This window comes from Mesoplodon densirostris, chromosome X (genome assembly GCF_025265405.1).
Source record: "Mesoplodon densirostris isolate mMesDen1 chromosome X, mMesDen1 primary haplotype, whole genome shotgun sequence".
NCBI classification, from domain to species: Eukaryota; Metazoa; Chordata; class Mammalia; order Artiodactyla; family Ziphiidae; genus Mesoplodon; species Mesoplodon densirostris.
The window spans coordinates 29,131,960-29,152,112 of NC_082681.1; the positions used below are offsets into that span (position 1 = coordinate 29,131,960).

A 20,153-nucleotide genomic window follows, 5' to 3' on the forward strand; every position below is an offset into this window, starting at 1 on the left:
AAAATCTTTATGACAAGTTTAAACCATAATACAAGACGCCTGAAAATTCTATAGCTTTCTGCTTATGATGTACAGTATAGTTAAAAGGAGCTAATAAAAAAATCTAAGATATAATTTTAAAATACTTTAAAAACAGGTTCTTCTACCATAGAAGAAACATACGGTCCAAAAGCCTGGCTTATTAATAAATAACTACACTTCATGATAATACCACCTGCATTGAACAGGAAAGGGGAAAAAATGTTAGCTCTGATCCATTCCCTCAAGGAACTTATAATCAATTTAAATACCAATAATGTCATATGGACAACAGATGAATGCCATTTGTGACCAAAGTAAGTTTGGCCATAGGAAGATGCAGTTCCTAAACAAGAGAGTGACCTAAAAGTAAATGACAAGTCTATAACAAAAAAGAGAAAATAGACTGGGTTTGAAGCTCTGAATCTTATGTATAACTTTCTTTTAAAATTTTATGCTGTTATTTCCAAGCAAATCTCATACTTGGTGGCCACCTAAAGACTAAACATATCGAATTAATAATAAATATTCAAATATCACATAGTGATGAACTTCTAAGGATCTCTTCCAACAGAGTAAACTTTATAAGAAACTGACCATTCAATTTTTCCATTAAGTTTAAATCTCAAAAAATCATAAATGGCTACTAATATGTAATTAACATACAAAAGTTCAAAACACTGCATTTCCTTGCTCACTCTAATTAAGCTACTATGAATAGCAAAATAATGAAGAGGAGAAACAAGAATCAATAATATACAAATTAAGCCCTAATCAAGGGTTGTCTATACCACCACTTTGAGTTTCTTTTTTTCTGAAGAATACTCATATTGTAAAATCTTTATTTAGATATCACTGTTAGTATAGTCTTCTCACACTAAATCATGGTCCCAGGATTGTTACCCTCCAAGACCACTAATTGTTAATTTGGTTTTATTTTTATTGTAACCTAAGGAATTATCTAAGTAGTATATCAGAGTTCTGAGACTTGCCATCACATGTAGAATACACTCTAGCCTCCTAAAAATCCCAACTAATTTAAAAAAGAAAACTGTTTTTTAAAAAGAGAACAATTTTGTTTTTTTAAGTGAGCTGGAGAGGTACAGAGATAATAAGTTCTAGCCAACACATCAAATCATCTAGATGGCAAGATGGAAATAAAGAGTTTGCTGTGTCTGTCTGACTACCTGTCCCCTCCCCTCTCTCTCTAAGCATTTTATAAAACCAAACTTGATGCATTCCTTAAATATACAGCTTTTAAGCAGACTTTAAAGATAGTCCATAAATGTATTCTACTAAAGGACATAAAGAATGAATCAGCTCTGAAAAGCAGAGAGCACTAAATAAAACAGGTACTGTATGATATACTACATTCCTCTAAATAGCACAAAATTAATTTCTAGTGTACAAGAAGTCTTGCCAGGTCAAATTATTTTTCTCAAAGTACGGCTATACTAACATGTACTTGGTAATTAGAAACCAAGGAAAACATAAAAGAAAAACAGAATTTATAAAGATGTGAGTCTCCCAGACAAGGTGTCTGTATTTTAAAAAGAAATACCATGCCAGGGTCTGATAGGTTTAGAAAAAATTATTAAACTAGCCAACTCCCTACCCCAGTGAAACACCTGTTTTTAAAAGTTTCTAAATATTAAAAATCCATCCAACCAAGTAAAAGTATCTACCATGTGCCAAATGCAGCAGTGGGCACTGGGCATACAGTAGTGAACAGGAGAGCGATGATCCTTGCCCTTATGGAAGTACCTGTAACAGTAAATGTGAAAATATATTTCTAGGAAAAGGCACGTACCTCTATTGCAACCTATTATTAAACATAATATTAAATCCCATGTATCTTGAGTTTTTACTACTGTAATCATGCTCTAAATAACCAATTTGCCACCAAAACAGTTCTTCATAGCTCAAAAAACTTATATATATTAAAGTTGTTTTGTAATTTAAAGGGGTAGGGAGAACGATGGATATGTTAGCAATGGTTTGCGTTTTTTTTTCTTCAAGAATATAAACTTTATCTGCAGGAAGAACTTCGAATTTTTCCCATTTTATTTTAAATGTCTACAGCTATACATAAATACAATTTGCTTCCCCCAAAGATTTTCATTAAAAAATTCACAAACAAGGTCTTTAAATGTACTTAATGTCATTTGACCTAAGTTGGGAATCCCCAAACTGTAAGAATACATAATGCTCAAATAAAAGTATAAGTTTAATAATCAAACTCACCACACCATTTCTGGCCTACTGTATGTAGGTTATTAATTTTTAAGAAATATGCTCAAAGATCACAAGGTGGAGCTCTCACCTAATGTCAAAGAAAAGCTGAGATTTTTAGCATTTGTACCAATTCTCTATAACTACTATAAGAGAGTTAACATTCCAACAGCTTTGGAGGATAAAGCACAGAAATAAAATTTGCTTTAACTCTCAATCACTATTTCCCCTTTGGGAAAAAATACATCCAATAACAACTAGTTTCTGCTTCTCCTTACTGAAAACTAGGCAAACACATTTATCGATAGGTTGAATAACATACTTTAAAGTAAAACCACTTCCTTAGGCTCAAGTGTGTAATACACTGCCATTAAAGATTTATTAAAATTAAAAAGTAATAGGTGATTATATATATATTTTAATTCTATACCTTAAATTCAAGTAAACGCTCTCAGCAGTAATGCTTTTGATATAAACAGAGATCTAAAAGCTGAAATTTGATCACCATACTTTTCAAGTTATCTATAATGAATCTGTTTAGGGCCTGTTACTCTGTTTAGATCCCGAGTTAACTAATTCAATAACAAAAAAACTTTCTTCTTCCACTTCTGAAAACCTGTTGGATACCTACTACTCTAGCACATAAACACAAATATATACTAAATATATATAATTATGCTTGCATCCTTAACTCCAAAAAATGACTTAATTTGGGCTTCCCTGGTGGCGCAGTGGTTGAGAGTCCGCCTGCCGATGCAGGGGACGCGGGTTCGTGCCCCGGTCCGGGAGGATCCCACATGCCGCGGAGCGGCTGGGCCCGTGGGCCATGGCCTCTGGGCCTGCGTGTCTGGAGCCTGTGCTCTGCAACGGGAGAGGCCACAACAGTGAGAGGCCCACATACAGCAAAAAAAAAAAAAAAAAACTTAATTGATTTAAATTATCCACCCACTGCTAAAAAAGTAAAAATACACAAAAAACAACCTGTTTTTGATATTGTTTAAAAAACTTAAAGTAATTCTGATTTCTTTTTATAGAAGAATGATTGTTTCAAAGTTCCTTTAATTCAATCCCAAGTGGTTTCAAGATAGAAAATAAAAAACTACAACACTAACAAGGTCCCTCAGAACCCATATGTTATTGGGGAGTGGGGGAAGCACTTAAAGTAGCTGGTGTATTAATTCTTTCCCTAAAAATGCAGAAATATTCAACTGCTAAAAGCTAGCAAATTCAGGACATATACCACACGTCACACCCTTATTTTTAACACTAGCCCAAAAGGGTTACGTTCTTCTATCTATAAGGATCACATCTTGGAAACGTATAAACCCTTCTGAAATGCCACCATCATTATAATGCAAACACTTAAAAACAGGAACTACTTAAATGCCCAGCCGTGGATTAACTTACGGTACAAAAATGTAATTCATATTCATACACTGAAACTACATATGATGACTGTGTAGCAACATGGGTAAAGTTTGATAAGTTAAAAGCCTTATATTAGGATACAATATTAACCAAAAAGAAAACAAAGGAAAACAGTTAACATATCAGAGTGGTGAAAATGTGGTTGATTTTTAAATTTTTAATTACAATGTTATCGTTAGTAAGAAAAAAAGTAAATTATGAGGGTGGATATTTATTTTTCAATGTCTTCTCTTAAAATCTGAACTGAGAGGAACTACAAAACTATCTCTGCTGCTAAAACCTGATCTATTCATATTTCAGATACATAATGTCAAAAAGTTACACATCTACAAAAAGAAACTGAGTTCTATCATAAAATTATCTTTATTATGTTCACCTACTCAAGATTAGCAGGGAACAGAAACTTTCATATGAACTCCCGACAAGACCCAAAGGTATGTTCCTTTTATTGGCTTATCTACTTTCTTAGGAGATAGCAGACAGAAGTCTATCATTTAGGATGAGTGTGAAAGAAAAGGGAGACTAGTTCCTGGAGTTATTTACTCAAAGCAGGAAAGTCACTATCATTCCTTATGTCAAATGATACATGGCAACTTTGAGTACATAGGTAGGGCAAGAAATGAAAAAAGCCTTTAAAAAAGATTTCTCCTTGCTCAAAAAGATATTTTTCCTCCCTCTGTTTATCTCCCTAATTTCTGCTAATAGTCTTCTAAGTAAACGACAGGGTGAAAAGAAAGACAAATCAAACAATGATCATGTATATCCAGGCCAGCAACACAATTTTAACCTATGTTTCTTGATAGCATACTCACATTACACCTACCACATAAATCATTTGCAAATGTATTTACCTTTCCACAAAGTAGGAAGGAATCCTAAAGAATTTCTAATGGAAGCACCTGCTCTAGTGCAGGAATAGGTAATCTGGAGAAGGTAGAACTAGAAGAAATCTAAATACGTAAAAGAATTAATAATCCTGTCTACATTTCCTAACTAACCATAGGAGAGGTCAAATATCTGCCCTTACGGGGCTTCCCTGGTGGCGCAGTGGTTGAGAGTCCGCCTGCCGATGCAGGGGACACGGGTTCGTGCCCCGGTCCGGGAGGATCCCACATGCCGTGGAGCGGATGGGCCCGTGAGCCATGGCCGCTGAGCCTCCCCATCCAGAGCCTGTGCTCCGCAACGGGAGAGGCTGCAACAGTGAGGCCCGCGTACCGCAAAAAAAAAAAAAAAAAATATATATATATATATATATATATATATATATACATCTGCCCTTACAAACTTAAAAAATAATATACAGAAAAAAGGGAAGGCCAAAAGTAAAAAAAAAAAACAACTTTCTAAAATAACTAAGTAGACAAAGTGAACACACCTAATGCCACAACACTTCAAAAACAACTTTTACTTTCAGGAAGAGGGGAAGGAGCAAGCTGGGGCACAGTCTACACACATCTGGCATCACTATACACTGCCAGAAACTAAGCCAGATAGAACTGGAAACATCCACCTGTTCCCCTCCTATTTTTAAATGTATGATAGTATATGCTCAGCAATCTTCCTTATTTTCTTGTCTACCCACATTCCCCAATACTTTCCAAATGTGACTCAAGTACTAACCACAATTAGGATCACCTGGCCCAACCTACTCAGCTTGCCCCAGTTCTCGACCATCAGTTCTGATTTCTGTAGAAAATGTAGCACTCCATCATTAACTTCACATGCACAAAGTGCTACCATTTTGAGGAGAGGGGAAAAGGGGGGAGATAAGAAAAGGCTTCTGCCTTATTCCTGCAGACCCACTACTCTATCACTCTATACTCAGTCGTACCCTGTGCCTTAGTCATCCAAGGATCAATACTCTGCCTTGTTCTCGCTGTAATATATCTACCAGCTCCATCCCAGGAACTGGAATCCTGCCCCTAAACCTACCCTAAAAAGTTTCCCTGTGTCTCTCCAGTTGCCCTAATCCAAATGCCACAATACTGTCCTCCTCTCATCTGTCTACCATACTGACACTGACTGCTGCTAGACACTGGATACCATATCATACCTGATACAGTGGACATATATAAACTATCTAATTCCAAGTCTGCTACTTCCCCAGTTTTCCTAACCAGCTGCTGTTGACTAGACATTATCTGGCCCTATTGTAAAATAAATATCAAAACAGGTAAATATTTGTTTTATCATATACTATCAAATATCATACCTCAGGACTTCCCTGGTGGTGCAGTAGTTAAGAATCTGCCTGCCAATGCAGGGGACATGGGTTCAAGCCCTGGTCCAGGAAGATCCCACATGACGTGGAGCAACTAAGCCCGTGCGCCACAACTACTGTGCCTACGCTCTAGAGCCCTTGAGCCACAACTCCTGAGCCCTTGAGCCACAACTACTGAAGCCCACGCACCTAGAGCCCATGCTCCACAACAAGAGAATCCACCGCAATGAGAAGCTCACGCACCGCAATGAAGAGTAGCCCCCACTCGCCGCAACTAGAGAAAGCCCGCGCGCAGCAACAAAGACCCAACGCAGCCAAAAATAAATAAATAAATAAATACATAACCATACCTCAGTCTGCAAGGTCAACAGCTAAATCATGAATCATTTTTTAAAGTACTGTCAATGTTCAGTCTTCATCTCACTTATACCTGAATATCATACTCTGAAGTTAGCCTTCTGCAATAATTTAAAGTATGTATGTGCCCCACTGACATAACTTTCTGTATGTTAAGACATGAGTAAACAGCAGCAATTACTAGTGGGTGTAGTGGCTTTCAACATTTCAGAGGTGAGACAAAATTAGCTGGTATAAATGAATGTCTAGGTCTGAAAATCAAATTTACAACAATGAGCTAATTTCATGTGTTAACACTTGTAAATGGTATACAGCATGATATAAGCACAGTGCATCATTACCATCAAACCCACTTCACACTGGGCACCACTGGCTCACTGGCAGATTTCAATCAATAGCGGTTATCAAGGCAGATTTCATAACAATGTTGATGAAGACAGGATAATCCCGCCCAGATTTTGATGGAAATCCAAATTTTTATTTCATATACTCTCAGACTGATTACACCAAAAGAACTTTCACATTTATTCAAGGCGCTAAAAAGTATCTAAATGAAACCCTGAGTGTTTATTAATAACTCACATGAAGATGGAGACACAACTGTAACTTAGATACAATTCGGTTAATAAACAAAGTGTAAAATAAATCACTTTATAGAGAACAGTGGGAAATTTTAATCTAAAATTTAGAACTGCAGTTACTACTACCAAGTATAGTATTTTTTATTCATTTTATTATGGCAGCAAACATAACATACATGCTACATATTTAATACCTTTTTTTTTTTTGGCTGCACCACGTGGCATGTGGATCTTAGTTCCCCAACCAGGGACTGCGCAACCCCTGCAGTGGAAGCGTGGAGTCTTAACCACTGGACCACCAGGGAATTCCTATATTTAATATCTCTTGCCCCTTCCACTTCTGATTAGGTAACACTTTATTAAAATACCCAGCATTCGCATCCACTTGATATAAACCACTAACCTTCCTACTAACATCCACAGTACACAATTCACAGGCTTGAATTATATTCATATTAAAGTTCAGGAATCATGTTTTCACAATAAAGTTTATGAATACAGTATAGGTACTTCCAATTTCTCATTTCAAATCTAAAAGGCTGGTAATTCTACACAATGACAATGACAGGAGGGTCACATGTATGTTGTACTCCAAAATTATTTTAATTCTCTCTAAACTTAAGCTTTCCTAAATAAAGATTAAAACATGTAAATTACTTTTTGAAAACTAAACTTAAGCCAGATAAAGACACTACAAAAAACAACAGACCAATATCCCTGATGAACATGGATACAAATATCCTCAACAAAATATTAGCAAACCAAATTCAATAGCATACTAAAAGTTATTATACACCATGACCAAAGTAGGATTTATTCCCAGAAGGCAAGGCTGGTTCAGCATATGAAAATCAATTACTGTAATGGACATATTAACAGAATGAAAGGCAAAAACCCTTCATGATCATCTCAACTGATACAGAGAAAGTGTTTGATAAGATTCAACACCTTGGGACTTCCCTGGTGGCACAGTGGTTAAGAATCCGCCTGCCAATGCAGGGGACACAGGTTCACACCCTGGTCCGGGAAGATCCCACATGCCGCAGAGCAACTAAATGCATGTGCCACAAGTACCGAGCCTGTGTGCCACAACTACTGAAGCCCACGCACCTAGAGCTCGTGCTCCTCAACAAGAGAAGCCACCACAATGAGAAGCCCGTGCACCACAAGGAAGAGTAGCCCCTGCTCGCCGCAACTAGAGAAAGCCCACGCGCAGCAACGAAGACCCAACGCAGACAAAAATAAATAAATAAATAAATAAATAAATAAATAAATAAATAAATAAGAAGATTCAACACTTTTTCATGATAAAAACACTCAACAAACTAGACAATGAAGGAAAATACCTCAACATAATAAAGAACACTTATGAAAAGCCCGCAGTTAATATCATACCTAATGGTAAAAGACTAAAAGCTTTCCCTCTAAGATCAGGAACAAGGCAATGATGACCTCTCTCTCCACTGCTATTCAACATGGTACTGAAAGTGCTATCCAAAATAATTAGGCAAGAAAAAGAAATAAAAGTAACCCATATCAGAAAAAAAGAAGCAAAATTATCTCTGTTCACGGATGATATAGTCTGACACGTAGAACACTCTAAAGATTTCACCCCCACCACCAAAAAAACTGTTACAATAAACAAATTCAGCAAAGTTGCAGGATATAAAGTCAACACACAAAAGTCAGCTGTGCTTCTATACACTAAAAACGAACAATCCAAAAAGGAAACCATTCCATTTACAATAGCACCAAAAAGAATATTTAGGAACAAACCTAACCAAACAGGTGGAAGACTCAAACGCTGAAATTTATAAAACACTGCTGAATGAAATTAAAGAAGTCACAAATAAATGGAAAGACACTCCATGTTCAGTGATTAGAAGGCTTAATATTAAGATGTCCATACTACCCAAAGCAATATACAGATTCAAAGCAATCCCTATCAAAATCCCAAGAGCCTTTTTGGGCAGAAATGGAAAAATTCCTCATAAAATTCAACAGACTCCAAATAACCAAAACAGTTTAGGAAAAAAGGAACAAAGTTGGAGGAAGCACACTTTCTGACTTCAAAACATATCACAAAGGTGCAATACTAGCATAAAGACAGACATACAGGGCTTCCCTGGTGGCTCAGTGGTTAAGAATCTGCCTGCCAATGCAGGGGACACGGGTTTAATCCCTGGTCCGGGAAGACCCCACATGCCGCGGAGCAATGAAGCCAGTGAGCCACAACTACTGAGCCGGCGTGCCACAACTACTGAAGCCTGCGCGCCTAGAGCCCGTGCTCCACAACAAGAGAAGCCACCACAATGAGAAGCCCGTGCACTGCAATGAAGAGTAGCCCTCGCTCGCCGCAACTAAAGAAAGCCCACGTGCAGCAACAAAAGACCCAACGCAGCCAAAAATAAAATTAATTAATTAATTAAAAAATAAAAAGACAGACATACAGACCAATGAAATAGAATGGAGAGGCCAGAAATAAACCCTTGAATACACATTCAAATGATTTTTGACAAAGGTGCCAAGACCACTCCATGGGGTTTCTCTTCAAAAAAATTCTGCTGCGAAAACTGGATATCCACAAGCAAAAGAATGAAGTTGGATCAATCATTATCTCACACCATATACAAAAATTAATTCAAAATGGATTAAAGATCTAAATGTAAGACCTAAAACTATAAAACTCATAGAATAAAACTTAGGGGAAGACACCAAAAGCACAAATAGACAAATGGGACTACATCAAAACTTTACACAACAAAGGACACAACCACCAGAGTGAAAGGCAACATACAGAATGGGAGAAAAGATTTGCAAATCATACCTGATTAGAGGTTAATATCCAGAATATACAAAGAATTCCTACAACTCAACAACAAAAAATTAAATAACACAAATTTAAAAGGGACAAAGCACTTGAATTGAAACCAAATCAAAACGACAATGAAATACCACTTCACACCCTCTGGGATGGCTAGAATAAAAAAGACATAACAACAAGTGCCTGCAAGAATGTGGAAAAAATTGAACACTTGTGCACTGTTGGTAGGATTGTAAAATTGTGCGACTGCACTGGAAAACAGTATGGAGGTACCTCAAAAATTTTTAAATAGAACTGCCATATAATCCAGCAAATCTCCACTTCCAGGTATATATCCCAAATATTTGAAAGCTAGGTCTCCAAGAGATATCTGCACAACCATATTCATAGCAGCAAATTCACAGTAGCCAAGAGGTGGAAGCAGCCCACGTGTCCATTAACAGCTGAATGGATGAACAAAATATGGCATATAGATACATTGGAATATTATTCATCCTTAACAAAAGAGGAAGTCCTGTCACACGCTACAACATGGATGAACCTTCAAGACATTATTGTAAATGAAATAAGCCAGTTAGTCACAAAAAACAAATACTGTACAATCCCACTTACATGAGGTATCTAAAGTATCAAATTCACAGAAACAGAAAGCAGAATGGTAGTTACCACATTTTGCCGGGGGCAGGAAAGGGGAAGGTGTTTAATGGGTACAGAGTTTCAGAATTGCAAGATGAAAAAGTTCTGGAGATCAGTTTCACAGCAATGTCAATTTACTTAACAATGCTGAATTGTCCACCTAAAAATGGTTAAGATGGTAAACTTTACGGGTTTTTTTTGCCACAATAATAAAAAAATTTTAATTTAAACCCTTTTATCAAGCGTCTCTTGTATCAAATATTAACAAGATTTTACCAATTACTTGAGAACACCTTTCTAGTGAACAAGCATACTATACAACATAACTATTGATATCTTTTAAAATGTAATTTTATAAATTAAGACACTGACAATTGACATCTACACTCAAAATACTGTATTTGTCTCCTATTTATACAGTAAAAAGGAAACAAAGCTTGTATCTTTATGGCAAAACAGTCAAAGAAATATCTAGCTTAAAAAAAAATCAACTCTACTTAATGCAGTGTGGTGGCCTAAATGGGAAGGAAATCCAAAAAAGAGGGGATATATGTATATGTATAGCTGATTCACTTTGCTGTACAGTAGAAACTAACACAACATTGTAAAGCAACTACACTCCAATAAAAATTAATTTTAAAAAAATTGTAGTATTTGGTTGAACAATGTAAGGTAGTCTCAGCTATATCTTTACTCTGGTAAAGAGTTTAGCAGTTTCTTCTAAAAACCATACAGCTCACCACAAAAAAAAGAAATGATAATTATGTAACAGAACAGAAGTGTCAGCTAAAGCTACTGTGGTCATCATATTTGCAATATATAAATGTATCAAATCAGCACATTGTATACGTTAAACTTATTCAACGTTATATATAGATGATTTTGATAAAAAATTAAAAAATTAAAACCATACACACATTTGCCATAAAAACCAGCAATCTTACTTGTGAGCATTTATCCCAGAAAACTGAAAATCTATGTCCACACAAAAATGTGTCTATGGGGCTTCCCTGGTGGCACAGTGGTTGAGAGTCTGCCTGCCGATGCAGGGGGCACAGGTTCGTGCCCCGGTCCGGGAGGATCCCACATGCCACGGAGCGGCTGGGCCCGTAAGCCATGGCTGCTGAGCCTGTGCTCCACAACAGGAGAGGTCACAACAGTGAGAGGCCCGCGTACCACACACACACACACACACACAAAATGTGTACATGAATGTTCACAGCAGCTTTATTTGTAATAGCAAAATATTGGAAACAACTCTGTTATAGGTTGAATTGTGTCCCCCCCACCAAACTCCTATTTTGAAGTCCTAACCCCCAGTACCTTGAAATATGACCTTATTTGAAGTTAGGTTCTTTACAAAAGTTATCAAGTTAAAATGAGGCCATCAGGATGGGCCCTAATCCAGTATGACTGGTATTCTTATAAAAGGGGGAGCTTGCAGACAGATACACACAGTGAGAATGTCATGTGAAGATGAAGGTAGAGACCTGGGTGATGCTTCTATAAACCAAGAAACCCCAAAGATTTCCAGCAAACCACCAGAAGCTAGGGAAGAGGTATGGAATGGATCCTCTCTCATTGCCCTCAGGAGGAACCAACTTGGCTGACACCTTTATCTTGGATTTCTAGCCTCCAGAACCGTGAAAAAATAAATTTGTTGAAACCACCTAGTTTGTGGTGCTTTGTAATGGCAGCCCAAGCAAACTAATACAAACCCAAATATCCTTCAACGGGTGAATGGTTAAACAAACCATAGTACATGGAATATGAGTCATCAATAGAAAGGAATTAACTGTTGGGATGCAACAACTTGCGTGAATCTCAAGGGAATTATTTTGAGTGAAAAAAAAGTCAATCTCAACAGTATAAACTGTATGATTTCCACTTATGGAACAGCCTCCAAAATGACAAAATTATGGAGAACAGATTAGTGGTTGCCAGGGATTAGGAACAGAATAGAAGAAGGTGAGAGAGGGGGATGAGTGTAACAATAAAGGAGTATTATGAGGGATCTTTGTGATGATGGAACAGATCTGTATCTTGATGGTGGTGGTGGCTACATCTATCTATACATGTGTTAAATTGCACAAAATTAAAAACACACAAAGACAGTCACACAAAAAAGCACACAGGGGCCTCCCTGGTGGCGCAGTGGTTGAGCGTCCGCCTGCCGATGCAGGGGACGCGGGTTCGTGCCCCGATCCCGGAGGATCCCACATGCCGCGGAGCGGCTGGGCCCGCGAGCCATGGCCGCGGGGCCTGTGTGTCCGGAGCCTGTGCTCCGCAACGGGAGAGGCCACAGCAGTGAGAGGCCCGCGTACCGAAAAAAAAAAAAAAAAAAAAAAGCACACATATAACTGTAAAATCTGAATACACTGTGGATTGCACCACTGTCAATTTCCTGGTCTTTATATTGTACTACAGTTATGCAAGACGCTTCCATTGGTAGGAACTAAGTGAAGGATACATGGGACCTCTCTCCTGTTTTTGCAACTTCCTATGAATCTAATATTAATTATACCAAAATCAAACTTTAAAATGTCTAATCAAAATCCTAGAAGGTTTTTTTCCCCAAAAAAAATCAACAAACTGATACTTAGATGAAAAAGTAAAGGAATCAGAAAAGCCAAAACAATTTTGAAAAAGAACAAATTTGGAGAACTCACACTATACACTGTATCAAGGCTTACTATAAAGCTACAGTAATCAAGACGTTGTAAATGGTGATTATGACAGATCAATGGAATAGAGACCTGAAATAGACCCACACACATACGGTCACTCACTTTTTGACAGAGGCACCAAGACATTTCAATGAAGAAAGACTGTCTTTCCAAACGACTATATATCCATTTGCCAAAAAAATTTCTCAATCCATACCTTGTACCACATGCAAAAATTAACTCAAAATGAATCCTAGACTCAAATGTAAAAACCTTCAACTATATAATTGGGTGGCTTTTTGAAAAATAGCTTTTTAATATGATTTTTAAATTTTATTTATTTATTTATTTATTTATTTATTTATGTTTGGCTGTGTTGGGTCTTCATTGCTGCGTGCGGGCTTTCTCTAGTTGCGGCGAGCGGGGGCTACTCTCCATTGTGGTGCACAGGCTTCTCATTGCGGTGGCTTCTCTTGTTGCGGAGCATGGGCTCTAGGCGCACGGGCTTCAGTAGTTGTGGCACGTGGGCTCAGTAGTTGTGGTGCACGGGCTTAGTTGCTCTGTGGCATGTGAGATCTTCCTGGACCAGGGCTTGAACCCGTGTCCCCTGCACTGGCAGGCGGATTCTTAACCACTGCACCACCAGGGAAACCCTAAAATTGGGTGGCTTTATTTGTAATCACCAAAAGGTGGAAAGCAACCCAAATGTCTTCAACTGGTGAATGGATAAGCAAATTATGTTATATCCATACAATGGAATACTACTCAACAGTAAAAAAAGAACAAACTTCAGATATAGAGTCAGCCGAATCCCAGATGTATTCTGCTAAGTGAAAGCTGCCACACTCAACAGGCTGCTTATTGTATGATTCCAATTATATGACAGTCTGGAAAAGGCAAAAAACCTATGGATGGAAAATAGATCAGTGGTTGCCAGGGGCTCAGAATGGGGAAAAAGAGCAACACATACCAAGGAGTTTTGGAGGGATTCGGGGGTAGAGATAACGGAACTGTAATATATGTTGCTGTGATAATGGTGATACAACTATATAATACACTTGCCCAAACTCACAGAAGTGTACAATAAAAAGAGTGACTTGCACTTTATGTAAATGATATCTTAATAAAAAATTTTTAAATCTGTGTCCATCAGTGCTGTTCCCCCCACCACCAACCAAATGCTTTCTTCCAATTAATTTCTTCAACATCTATACTAGAACACCAAAACTATCTGTTTTAACCACTTGAACAATATTTAATTCCATGTTACTCTGGTCATTTTAGTCAATTAACACATAAGCTGTCCCTCATACCAACTGGTACATGACTGCAGATTTTGGCCAAAAGCCATATGCATTTGTAATATTAACAAATAATATTAAAATTGGCCTCCATACACAAAGGTTATACCAATTTGTACTTCCACCAGCAACCAACCTATGTATGGTTGTGTTTCTGTACAGCTAAGAGCACTGTTAAGACTTCCAAATTTTTGCCTATCTGCTAAAATGAAAAGTGATAATTCAGGTTATAGGTGAATCTCCCTACACAAAATGTTACTTCACAAACTCAGAAACCAAATATACATTTTCAATAAATCCCTTGTTATTCAAAACTTGTAAACCAGAAGATTTGGATAATGCAGTATTTGCCCACTAATAAAAATCAGGAACCAAATAGGTCTGGCTAAGAAGCGATACTTGTAGTTTTAATTTGCACTTCTCTAATTTCCTTATACTTAAGAGCCATTCTTACTGTCTTTTCCATAAACTCCTCCTGCTCATGTCATTTGCGCACATTCCTAACGGGCTGATGACCTCTTTCTTGCTGACTTCAAAAAGAAAAACATTCTCTCCACTGCTTCCAAGGAGACAGATCACTTCCTGCTATAATGGCGTCTTTGCGCAATAGTTATTACATACTGCCCTACCATCTCTCCTAATCTGACCTTGTCCACAAGGGCTTTATCTTCCAGGCCGCTCACCTCCTTATCTACTCCCATTGCCACAGACAAAGGATGTTATTATCTTTTGCACTTGAGATTTCTCAGATCAGCCATCCCTGGGCTAACTAGCTCACTACTCTCCATGCTTCTTTTGTTGTTGTTGTTGTTGTTGTTGTTGTTGTTGTGGTATGCAGGCCTCTCACTGTTGTGGCCTCTCCCGTGGCGGAGCACGGTCTCCGGACGTGCAGGCTCAGCAGCCATGGCTCACGGGCCCAGCCGCTCCGCGGCATGTGGGATCTTCCCGGACCGGGGCACGAACTCGTGTCCCCTGCATCGGCAGGCGGACTCTCAACCACTGCGCCACCAGGGAAGCCCCTCTCCATGCTTCTTTGATGCACTACCCACCCCCACCCTTACACATTTTTTGTGATTTGCACATTTTATGTCTCCAAGTATGTAAAAAAGAAAAGAAAGGAATTTAGTTACAGAGGGCTTTTTTTCTGTTCTCCTTGTTATTTCTATACTAGATGCAAGAAGAAAAACACCCTCACGCCACCATGGTAAGACCAGAAGTCTTACCAAAATACTTAAGTAATGAAATGGTTTCCATAACACATCACTGACTTCCCCTAAACACTCATAAGATTATTTTCTAAAAGATTAAAAGTCTTGCCCAATGTCACACAGCTAGTAGGAGATAAAACTCTGGGCCTGAACCTGCCTTCTGCATATTTGCTTCACAAATAGATGGGTGCCCTGTTAGGATAATCCACATATCAGCTCTTCAGAACAAATGAGATTATGCTCTTAAAGTCCTGTGAATCAGTTAATTTCAAATATAAGAGAGGTGTTAGTTTCCCTCCTCTATGTTTACGTAAATGTCTAAAACTATCACATAGGAAACCCCTGAAATATCTTACACACCTTGTTCAATACATGCAATAAAAACAATATTTTTTCCTTACACTCGTGTACACAAAATGATCTCTAGCAAAATCTTGAGCAGCAGAAAATCCCCAACAGCTACTTTACCATCAATCTTATAAAGCAAATAAGCACTTATTGTTTGTAATTGTACGTCCCCAAAGGGGAACAGTAGCTCCCCCACCATACTTCTAGGTGATCACGTAATAAATAATGGAAAATTCTATCTATAAGAGAGTGCTTCTCTTAAATTCCAGTGGGCAAAAGAATCATATAAACGCTTGTTTAAATGCAGGGTCACAGGACCCACAACTAGGGGGACTCATTCAGTAGACCTGTATACAAGTGTCAGGCATCTTGTATTATTCACAAATCCCCTATGTAGGTGGGTCCAATCCCACTTTAAGAAAAGCTGCTGTTAAGTCATGGAATAAGCAACCTCTGATATACAGAATGACCCAGTTTTAGAGACAGAGAAGGCATGAGTAGTTAGGGAAGAAAAGCAAACACACTTCCCCCTTCCTGCTTGGGCCACTTAATCATCTGAACCTTCTTCACACAAATGCCAGAAACCCAAAACTCAATGATGCATTTCCCCCAGAATGTCCTTAAGAAGCTTCCCAAAGTCTAAGCCACCAGTGGTCACCATACCACTCTTCTTTCCACAAGAAAGAAATGTGCCTTTCCTAAAAGATACTGCCCAAGTTTAAGCTAACCATGATTGAAATCTCCACGAAGTTAATTCCATATAGACTTCAATTTGCCACTGGGATCTTCTTCTTTCCAATTTTTATCTTCTACAGAAACACCAGGAGCTGCCAGTTTCTAGAAATTCTGAATAACCCAAGACAAAAGTTTACTCAAATGGAAAAAAGCATTAAAGAGTATATTTTTAGGGGCTTCCCTGGTGGTGCAGTGGTTAAGAATCTGCCTGCCAATGCAGGGGACATGGGTTCGAGCTCTGGTCCCGGGAAGAATCCACATGCCACGGAGCAACTAAGCCCGTGTGCCACAACGACTGAGCCTGCGCTTTAGAGCCCACAAGCCAAAACTACTGAAGCCCGCGCACCTAGAACCTGTGCTCTGAAGCAAGAGAAGCCACCGCAATGAGAAGCCTGCGCACCACAACAAAGAGTAGACTCCACTCGCCGCAAATAGAGAAAGCCTGCGTGCAGCAACAAAGACCCAATGCAGCCAAAAAATAAATTAATTTAAAAATTTATTTAAAAAAAAAGAAAGTACACTGGCATTGGGAATTCCCTGGCAGTTCTGTGGTTAGGACTCCACACTTTCACTGCCAAGGGCCCAGGTTCAATCCCTGGTTGGGGAACTAAGATCCCACAAGCCATGTGGCGTGGCCAAAAAAATAAAATTAAATTAAAATTAAAAAAATAAAGTACACTGGCATAAATATGCACAGGAAGCCCCAGGGAAGTGGCTCTTAACTGGTAAGGGGAGCTCGGACATGGTTTCCAGGTGACCCCAATCTAAATCTAGAATGATATGCACAGTATGCTGGCAAGTGGATGCAGGAGCATTCCACGCATTAGAAACAGCTCAAGCAAAGAAACATGGAGGCATCAAAACTCGTGGTATGTTAAGGCAGCTAAGAGCAGTTGGATACTACTGCAATGTATGGGGTGGGGGGTTGGTTTGGAATGCCCTGGTCAGCTCCTTCTGAACCTCAGTCACTACCCTCTGTAAGGCACATTCCCTGAAGTCTCCCAGATAATCACTACCTCTTTCTGTTCCTAATGATCCTGTATTTTTAATGTTTTTGTTTCCTTAATTACCTTCTGTATTGACTGTTGACTCTTTGAGGACAAAAACTGCATCTTATATACAATTCACCCTGAAAAGATACAGCTGACCCTTGAACAACACAAGTTTGAACTATGCGGGTCCACTTATATGCAGATTTTTTTTTCAGTAAATACTACAGTACTACATGATCCAGAGTTGGCTGAATCTGCGGGAGCGGAACCACAGATACAGAAGGCTGACCACGGTAATTTGAGCATCCACAGATTTTGGTATCCATAGCAGGTCCTGGAACCAACTCCCCACAGAAACCAAGGGACAACTGTATAGTAAAGTCTATTCTTTTGACATAAAATATGTCCTCAATCACATCCCCATGAACTTCCCAACACGATAACAACAAAAAATGTCTAAGCTAACTTATTATAGAGAAATAATTACAATACCATTTTTTCTGGAATAAAAAACACTAAATTATATGTATGTCCTATGCCCAGAAAAATTCTGCATTTTTAAAAGGCACAGGGAGGGACTTTCCTGGTGGCGCAGTGGTTAAGAACCTGGTTGCCAATGCAGGGGACACGGGTTCGACCCTTGGTCTGAGAAGATCCCACATGCCACGGAGCAACTGAGCCCATGCGCCACAACTAATGAGTCTGAACTCTAGAGCCCGTGCGCCACAACTACTGAAGCCTGCGCGCTCTACAGCCCTCGTGTTGCAACTACTGACCCCACCTGCTGCAACCACTGAAGCCCGCGCACCTAGAGCCCGCGCTCTGCAACAAGAGAAGCCACTGCAATGACAGGCCCGCGAACCGCAACGAAGAGCAGCCCCCGCTGGCACAACTAGAGAAAGCCCGCGCACGGCAACGAAGACCCAATGCAGCCTAAATAAATAAATAATTGTTGTAATAAATAGACAGAGATAGATAGATAGATAGATAAATAAATAAATAAATAAAATACGTCAGAGAGACAGACAGACACACAGAGAATCAACCCTTAACTGGAAACAACTGAAAAAGCAGCATTCTGGTAACTTTTCAAACCACCAAGACCATCATACCATTTATCCAGGCAAATTCTTTCTAATAAGCTTGTTTTAAAATCAGAATATAAATGAGAAATGCAAGAATCAATGGTGCACTGTGTCTTGTAGTACTCACAGATAAATGGAAAAACAGAAGGAATCAAACAAACACCTAGACCAGTCTTTTTTATGGAAGCAATGAAACAGAAAAGAACACACATACCATAAAATATATCAACCATAAAGTATATGAAGTAATTCGGAAGGCAGAGAGCAGTAAAGTATTTGCTTTGCTGATTGACAAGAAAAAGTAATGGGCATAAAAGATTACAATGGATGGTTCCCCTCATAATACTGCAGTGGGACATATATCTGGGGTTTAAAGCCCAAGAACTTGAAAATTCTCAAATAAATCCATTAAGGTACAAAAGTAGTTATATAATATGTAGGTCTACTTGTGGTGGCTATCACGTTCAAGAACAAGGAGAAGGAAAAAAAAAAACTAAAATTCCATTGCAAAATGCAATGGGTTGAATGATAATGTGTGCTGAGAGCTTACTAAAAGAAAAGAATAAAAAGCCGGGCTTCCCTGGTGGCGCAGTGGTTGGGAGTCCACCTGCCGATGCAGGGGACGTGGGTTCGTGCCCCGGTCCGGGAAGATCCCACATGCTGCGGAGCGGCTGGGCCCGTGAGCCATGGCCGCTGGGCCTGCGCGTCCGGAGCTTGTGCTCCGCAATGGGAGAGGCTGCGACAGTGAGAGGCCCGTGTATCACAAAAAGAATAAAAAGCCAATAGTTGAGATTACTTGAAGTGTCCACAAAGTATAAGAAACATTATACTGGACCCTGTCATCTAGGCCAACCTGCTGAATATTTTAAGGGCAATCAATGTCCTTCAGTGCACACTACACAGGAAGCATATGACCTTGGTTCCCACAAAATGACACAAGAAATTACCTTTAAAACGCTTAGAATAATCATATAGCATCCATTACACTAATAAATCACTTTTTCTCATTTTTTTCCCCAGGCTTTGTGCATGCCTGAATGTCTAGGTGTAAAATTTTCAAAACTATAACCACAGAATGGATGTAACTGTGCATAATTTTTCATCTCTATATGCATTTCTACCATTTCTGTAATATTCGTAATAACTACTACTAATAGTTTCATGAAATTCCACCACACGTGATGTACTATAACCTACTTAGTTATTGTTAGACATTAAGATTGACCCCAGTATTTCATTACAATAACTAATACCGCTTCCTGTGTACATACCTTATGTTTAATTATTCCCTATCTTATCATTATTAGATCCAAGTAGATCAACATTTATTTTAGGGCTCTTGGTTAGAGATAAGGTGCATGCCTACAATTTTTTGCTATTTGTAAAGTGAGGAGATTTGCACCTGTACTTTGCGTGGTTCCTGCTTAAGGATTTAAAATGACAGATTTGGGCTTACCTGGTGGCACAGTGGTTAAGAATCCGCCTGCCAGTGCAGGGGACACGGGTTCAAGCCCTGGTCCG

The 20,153-nt window shown here is 38.8% G+C and overlaps 1 protein-coding gene across 5 annotated transcripts in view; it reads right to left on the reverse strand.

Moving 5' to 3' along the window:
- STAG2 (STAG2 cohesin complex component) overlaps positions 1 to 20,153 on the reverse strand; it is a 127,148-nt gene that overhangs the window by 85,075 nt on the left and 21,920 nt on the right. The window contains exon 2 of one of the 5 annotated variants that reach the window (XM_060086240.1): positions 1,704 to 1,782. The exons of the other annotated variants lie outside the window; for them this stretch is intronic. The gene's annotated coding sequence lies outside the window, so the exon portion shown is untranslated. The remainder of the gene's footprint in view (positions 1 to 1,703; positions 1,783 to 20,153) is intronic. 5 annotated transcript variants of the gene reach the window in all.